At 69.4% G+C, this 7,813-nt stretch overlaps 1 protein-coding gene across 1 annotated transcript in view; it reads right to left on the reverse strand.

Annotated features, from left to right (window-relative positions):
* SLIT1 (slit guidance ligand 1) overlaps nt 1-7,813 on the reverse strand; it is a 45,575-nt gene that overhangs the window by 29,229 nt on the left and 8,533 nt on the right. The window lies entirely within an intron of this gene.

A 7,813-nucleotide genomic window follows, 5' to 3' on the forward strand; every position in this document is an offset into this window, starting at 1 on the left:
AAGGCATGGCGACCGGGGCAGGCCTCGCTCCGGGCCGCACGCCCGGGTGGGCCGGGGAGCTGGCACGGGCCCTGCGCCGCCCTCCCCGGCCCACCCTGGGCTTCGGTTTGGCCCCCCAAGCGCCGGTGCCAGGAGCCGGAGCCGGGGGAGCCTGACAAATGACTGAGGAGGGCCCCGGCCGCCCAGCCCATTCTGCTGCCTTTATGGAGCCTGACCTTGAACCAAATACCCAGGCCCCAGTTTCCCTGGCGACACCTAAAAACCCACGTCTCCTAGCAACCGGGAACAATGGCCCCTGGGAAAAGCACATGCAGCGGTTTCTTGGCGCCGTGCCGGGTCTGCCGGCGAGGCCAGGAAGGGGACCCGCGCCACCGCGGCCTCCCCGGGATGGGACCCACGTGCCGGGGCTGCCTGCGAGCCCACGCGGCCGCGCAGCGGGGACCGAACCGGTGCCGGGCGGGGGCGGGCGTGGCGGCATGTGCATTGGGGCGGGATTCGCCCGGGCGCGTCTCACCAGTGGGACACGCAACACGAGTCGAGGGACGGGGCCGGGGCGCAGAGGAAGCTGGGGACTCCCGGGGTCCGCGCCCAGCTCTGGGCGGTGGGTGCACGGGTCGAACCGGGACTCCTGGGTTCGGGGCACTACCCCCGGGGCAGAGCGGGGCTGGGACTTGGGACGCCGGGGCCCCCTCCCCTCGGTGCATCTCGTCTTCCCCACGGGCAGAAGAGGGGAGGCTCCTTCCTGCCCCCAGGGAGCTAGGAAGAGGGTCCTGGGGAGACGGGGCATCTTGCCCCACTCTTGTCATTGCCTTCCCGGCTGATCCGGGGACCTGGAGAGATCCGCACCCCTCGGCTTCACCGAGGGACCATCCCTGCCCCGAACTAGGGCCCTTTCCCCCTCCAAGCCGCCCCGGGCGGGAGCAGGCGGGCAGGGAAACGGGAACCCACCGCTGCTGCTTCCTGCCCCCAGCTCCCAGCCCACAAGACAGCGAGACGAGATGTCTTGGGTTACCGCAGCCCCTCGGGAGCTATAAAAATTAATCCTGCTTTTCCTGCCTTGAAGAGCGGCGCACATGCCAAGGGGGGCGGCTCAGGGGGAGACGCTCTAATCCACCGGCGGGTTAATCGCTCGGGCCCGGGGCAAGGGCAACCGCAGCCGCCTGCGCCCGGGCGGGCAGAGGACAGGCTGGACACCGGCAGGAATCCGGGAAGGAAATCCCGACTTCCCGCAGTGCGCCCGCCCCAGCCCCGCCGCGGGCTCCCGGCCGGCTCCGCGCCTTCGGGGGTGCAGGAGGGAGACGGACCCGGTGGCCCGTGGCAGTGGGAACGAGCAGCGCCACGGTGAGACGTCGGCCAAGCGACGCTGGGGTGAACAAATCCCCAGCAGCTGGCACCGGGCAGGCATGAGCCATCCCATCCCCGAGTCGGGGGGTCCCGGGGCAGCCGGCCGATGTCGCCAGAGCAGGACGCAGCGCTGCGTCTGGGGTCCTTTGTGGACAAACGTGAGCTTTGGCGAGTGATGGGAAGGGAAGAAACGGCTCCTTGGCGGAGGTGGCTCCAGGCTCAGGCCTGGCCGCAGCAGCCCTGGGGCGCAGAGCTGCCAAGCAGCAACCCGGCGATACCCCGCCGCCCCCGGAGCGAGCGGCTGCAGGCAGCTCCAGGCAGGAAATCCCCCCGGAGCGTCTCCGAGCCCTTTGCACTCTCGGTAATGGAAGAAGCCTGAGAGCGAAGGTGTCCGCATCCGCTCCCAGCGCGCAGACAAAGGAGACGCAGCCTGAAGCGCTTAACCCTTTCAGGGGAGCGCGCAGCATGGCTCATGCTCCGCTCGGCGCCGCGAGCCCACGGCAGCCCCGCAGGGGAAGGGGCAGAGGGCAGGGATGGTGGAGCCCGGCGGGGCAAGGGCAGCTCTGAGCGGGGTCAGACCCAGGTCCATCCTGCCCAGTCTCTGGTGCTGCAAGGAGGCTGGACGGGAGAGCGGCTGGGTCCCAGCAGGTTCCCCCTGCTCCTCTCTCCCTTGCAGCCTTTAGGGTCCAGGCAGTTTTGATGCAGGGGCCGTGCCCCGCGCTCCCTGCTCAAAAGCGACCGATGCCCCTTTCTAAGACATGGAGCCAACACCGAGGGACTCGCGCAGCTGCTCCGGCCCTGCAAGGCACACGTGCGTGCCGTGCTTCCACTGTGGCAGCGTGCAGGGGCGAGGTGGAGGCCGCCAGCTCCTCACGCGCTCTCCTGGCGGGCAGGGGACGTGGACGAGAGAAGGGAGCAATGCAGAGCCCAGAGCCCGGCATCAGCTCCCACATCTGTGCATGGGGCCGGCTCTGGTGCCAGCCAGGGGAGCCCCAGGGGCAAAGCAGCTCTGGTGGGGGACGGCGTTCAGTTGTCCAGGGCAACACATGCCTGCATCCCTCTCCAGCTGCCCAGCACTAGGCACTGCTGCCCATCCCATGCCGCCAAGCACTAGAGGACAGGCCACCAGAAAACCTATGAACGGCTTAAAAAATGATTACGAGACTCAACCCCCCCACGGGGTTCATGGCTCCGCAGCCGTGAGAACGCGGGAGCTTGGGGTAAAGCAACAGCAGAATCCCCTGACTCCAGGCGCTGGAGCCTTACGGCAGATGCTGCCGGCCCGCTGCTGTCCAGCCCCAGGACAGGGCCCATCCACAGGTAACCGCTGCCCGGAGAGGCCGCCCGGGCAGCAGCTGTGCCAGGCAGGTGTCACCGGCCTGCAGCAGTGCCAGGGCTCGAGGGGTGAGCTGAAACGGGGCTGGCTCCAGGGCAAGCGGGCGCCCCGCAGCCCCCTGCCAAGGCCGGTTCCACCCCCGAGCTGGCTGCCAGCCCCAACGGTGCCTCCCCACCTATTAGCGGCTCATTTGTTCCCAGCTTCCCTTCCAGCCCTCATGGGCCACACACGGGAAACTAACCCTTTGCTGCACGAGGTTGCAGAGGGGTTGGACCCCCCAGGGCCGAGGCGGACGCCAGAGCCCCTCACCCCTCCCAGACTGGCAGAGGGGGTGCCTGGGGCTGCCCAAACACAGCCCCTCCATCAACAAACTCCCCACCCCTTCGTCCTTATTGGTATTCGGCAAGCGCCGCCCGGCTCCCGGCCCGGCTGACAGGAGGCCCTTTGTCGGGGAGCACAAGGGGTACGGCGCCCGGAGCCGCGCGGCCAGGGCGCCCGTGGCCACAGAGACACCGCGCCCTGCACGGGAGGAGGAAGAGAAGAGAGGGCCCGGCTGGGGCCACAGTTTTAATCCAGGCCACAGGAGCCAGGGATTGCCGTGGCCGAAGCAGCTGGCACAGCCGGCGCCCCGGCATGGCCCCAGCCCCCGGCCAGGTCTGAGATCAGGGCAGGGCTGTGCAATGCCAGACCCCGCAGGAAGATGCCCAATGCACGGGGGCTGGGGGCTGCCAGCCGGCGCTGCCCTGCTCTTCCCACGGATCTAACACAACAACGAGCCACGGTGCCCGGTGACACCGCTGAGGGATCCCTGCTGCCGGCACAGGGCTGGGGACCCCCAGCATCACAGGCAGCCCACGGCACAGGTGGGGAGGGGTGAGCACATCCGGGGTTTTCCAGGCTGGGCATCCCCAGGGCTGAGCCGGGAGGCTGCCCCCGTGCCGCCTGCCTTGGCTTTGCCCACCCGCGCCCGCCGGCGAGCTGAGCCCGCGTTTCATCCGTGCCCGGCTTCGTTCCGATTCAATTGCCGGCCTTCCGCAGCGGCATTGTTCTCGTTTGCATTTCTGCATACGATTTCTAGGCTCTGCCCGCCCTTCTCGCCATGCGAGCTCGGCCCGGGGGGACCGCACCAGCCACCAACCACGTGCCAGGTCCCAGCGTAGCGCCCTTCCAGGCTCCCCAGTGCTCCCTACATCTGATCAGGGGCCGTGCCCACATCAAATGCCAACAGATTGCTTCATGACCCACATCTCGAGATGCCCACGACCCCTTTGGGCTCCCAGGCCATGCCACGGGGAGCTGGCATGGAGACGCTTCCAGAGAGGGGACAGGGAGTGAGAAGCAGAAGGATGCAGGGACCAGCACCGCGGAGCCGAAGGCCCCCGCACTAGCGCCGGGCAGGGGTCACCTTCCCGCCTCAGCGACTCCCCCGGGGCAAGCGGTGATCCATTTCCAGCAGCCCCTCGTTTCGCGTGCCCCCGCTGCGCCGGGAGGAGGGGAGAGCAAACAGCCCTTTGTTCCTCCGGCCAGCGCTGACGGTTTAATTAAACCCGGTTGGAGACGGGGTGACTGGGGTCACGCGCACTCCGGCAACACGTCGCATCAGTGCCACTTCCAGCCACTGCGGCCCTTAATGAGCTACCCCCTCGTTACAGCAGGGGATAAAGAGGGGCGGGCACGCGGTGAACCCACTGCCTCCCAGCTCCTCCAGCGCTGGCTGCCTGCAGCCTTGGCCCAGACACAAAGGGCTGCGGCCAGCCCTGCTCCGAGCACCTCCATGCTCAGCCCCCAGCTTGCCAGGGATGGAGGTGGGACACGGCGAGGTGGCCCCTGTGCCCACCCCAAGGACAGACCCCCAGGGACCCCAGTTCACAGGCTACGCAGGACCCAGCGGCAAAGACAGGCGCTGAGATGCAGAGCTACCCCCGCGTGCACCAATCCCTGCGCGTGGGCTGGCACGGCGAGGGAGCCGAGCCAGGCACCGACGGCCACGGCACAGGGCGCCAGGAGGCGACAGGCTGGATCTCAAGGCGGGGGGAGCTCCCAAAAGAGGGGGAGGTGGGAAGGGGACAGCCCCAGTGTCAGCTCCAGCCCAGCCGGAGGTGGGGCAGACGGTGCTCGGGGCAGGACAGGCCCATGACACTACACAACTGAGCACGGAGGGGGTAACGTCCCCCCGCAGCAGCACGCTGATGGGGCAGCTCTGCCGCTCTGCCGGGTCAGCTCAGCTGCCCCCGATTTCTCTTCCCAGTGTCCGGCTGCAGCTTCTGGCCACGGCGTGTCCCCACCCAAGAGCCCGGCCCTCGCACCTCCCCAGGTGCAGCCCCCTACGGCGCCAGGCAGCCCGAGAGGGCATCAAGTCCAGCTTGCGCCCTGTGATGGCCAGACCACGGCACCAGCTGCCCGCGGAGATGTGTCCCCCAGCCACGTCTGCCCCCCTCATCCAGCAGCAGCTGCTCCGGGGAAGGCCTGGCCACGCAGCAGGGGAGCTCAGGCTGGGCAGAGCCACGGACGTGGCCTGCAAGAGGCTAGAGTATAGCAAAGCCAGGAGAGCAGCAACGCGGTGGTGTTCGTGCTTCTTCCCAGGGCCATGGGCACAAAGCAATGCTGGATCCCTCCCCTCTGCCGTCTCAGGCCTGCACCAGGGCCACAGCCCACGCCGGGGACAGCCTGCTGCAGCAAGGCCCCGCGGACTCGGGCGCTTTCACCTGCAGGGCAGCAGGTTACACCTGGCCCGGGGAAAGGAGGCAGCTGCACAGGATCCAGAGCCGGCCAGGGCCCCCGCGCTGGATCAGAGGCCCCATCACGACTGCCGACAATAGGCCACGGAGACCCCAGCCCAGCAGCCCTGGGAAGCTTGCCCTGCAGGCAGTGGGCAGGTGGGGCCAGCCCCCACCGACTCGCCTCTCCCCCAAGCTGGGAGCAGGGCAGGGGCGGAGGCTCCTGGCCCCGGAGCTGCGACATGGGGACAGGGTCTGCGGGGAGGAACCAGCCTCCTACGGAAACCACTGCCAGGAGCCCGGGTGGGCAGCCCAGCGGGTCAGAGCCGCGGGCTCCAGGAGTCCTGGGCAAGGCATTGCAGCAGCAGGGCACAGGGGATGCAGCCTGCACCAAGCACCCAGCCCAGCCGGGGCCGGGCCGGATTCTGCTAGCTCCAGGCAGGAGCTGGATGGAGACCAGGTCCCGAAGCAGAGCCTGGCTCAGCGCCCCTGGAACCAGCCACACGGCTCAGACGCCGCCAGGGACCGGCTGGAGCAGCGCCGCGGCCCGGGGGTCGGGACTCCCGCGGCAGCCGCGTGCAGCCGTCGCCGGCTAGGGCTGGGCCGGGCGCAGCCTGGCAGAGCCGAGTTCCCTGCTGCAGCGCCAGGCCCCGGACGGCGGTGCTGGCAGCCACAGAGCCCGGCCTGCCCAATCAGCGGCAGCAAACCCACGCGGTGCCACAACTCCACAACACGGGTCCGCAGACACCCAGCATCCCCACGGGGCGAGACACCCAAGCAGGGCTGTGCCCAGGGCTTCACACCCTGCCGCCCCCACTGAGAAGCGCTCACAGAGTAATGGAGCCGTGGGAGCACCCGTCTGAGCAGGTGGAAATCCCTCCCCGCCCCAGTGCAGCGCGGGGCTGAGCCTGAGCGCGGGGGCAAGACCCTCCAGGCAGGACCCTGCGGGGTCGGTGCAGCAGGAGCATTGGCACAGCCCAGCCCAGCCCCAGCCTGGGCTGCAGCATCCAGCACCTTCAGGGGAGGATTAAACCCCCAACACATGAAGCAGGAAGTGGGGGTGGAATCATCTCCCAGCCCCATGCTGCAAGCAACAAAGCCCAGAAGCAGGAGGAGAAATAAAATTCCCCCTGCCCCACGCAGCAACCAGCCAACGCAGCCTCGGAGACCCTGGGCCAGGTGGACGGTGCCAGGCACGTGCTCGGAGGAAGGCCAGGAGGGAGCTCAGCAGCCTCCCCTCCCCTTCTCATCCCTCCTCCTTGCCGCCCCGGGTCTGCGCCCCCACATGCACACGAACGCGTACAGCCCTGTGTGCGCCCACGCTGCGTGAAATGCATGGTCACGGAGGGACCCCGCCAGCACCCCTGCAGCGCCAGGGCTGCCTCGTGGCTGCACCCGCAGGCTGGATGTCTTACTACTAGCAATCTGAGCAGGTTGCTGTGACACTACAGACGTTTCCCCTTTAAGCATTGGCACGGCGCTGCCCGCGCGAGCCGTGGGGGCTGCGGGCCGCGCTGGCTCTCGAGGACCGGCAGGCTGCAGCGCAGCTGAGCCCGCAGCAGTGCCGCGCGCTAACGAGCGGGGAGGCGGCGCGCTCAGCTGCCACCGCAGACGCTGCCGAGCGGGCGCCCAGCCACCATTTCACACGCGAGCTGGCAGCCGGCTCCGCGTTAACCCTTTGCAACAGCAGCTCGCGCGGGGAGCAGGCCTGGCACACGACCTCGCCGTGCTGCCCTTGGTGCTCCCAGGCCTGCACCCTCCCCGGGGGACGTTATCTGCCCACCCCGGCAAGGCAGGGGCCTGCCAGCGGGGGATTTAGTGACAGGCCCGAGGCCCTGCCAGGAGCCGGGGTCTGGGCTCAGCGTCCGGAGTCTCAGTCCAGAGCCCAGCCCCCACGGGGCTGAATCCAAGCAAGACCGCGGCACCGATGACATCCGGAGCAGGACGGGGGAGAGGTCAGCGTGTGCCAGGGCAGCCGGAGCCGGGCCCGGGGCACCGCCAGCCTCCCGCGGCTGCTGCCCTGCACCAGCCAGCCTCTCGCACCCCGCAGCAGAGCCGGGGCACGGGGCCCTGCTAGCCCGGGACACACGGGCCCGCTCCTGCCCCCGAGCTGCGCTGGCCCCGGGGGCAGCGTGGGGGGTTCCAGCAAGGGAAGGGTTAAGCCCGGGGTCTCGGGGTCTGGCCCCCGGGACCCCGCCCGCGCGGGAGGGGAGGCCGGGGGGCACGGCGCCTCCGCCGGGAGTTTCTGGCGCTGCCGAGGTGAAGGAGCCCAGTTGGTGCCCGGTGGCGGGGAGCCAGCCCGAGTCATCCGCCGCCATAGCAACGGCTGCCGCAGAAACCGGCCTGCCAGGGGCCTGGCACCGGCCCGGCGCGGCCTCTCCCACGCGCAAAGGGAGGAAACAACCCCGGAGCCGGC

The sequence above is a fragment of the Crocodylus porosus genome, unplaced genomic scaffold (genome assembly GCF_001723895.1).
Source record: "Crocodylus porosus isolate Cpor-Errol unplaced genomic scaffold, CroPor_comp1, whole genome shotgun sequence".
Classification (NCBI taxonomy): Eukaryota; Metazoa; Chordata; order Crocodylia; family Crocodylidae; genus Crocodylus; species Crocodylus porosus.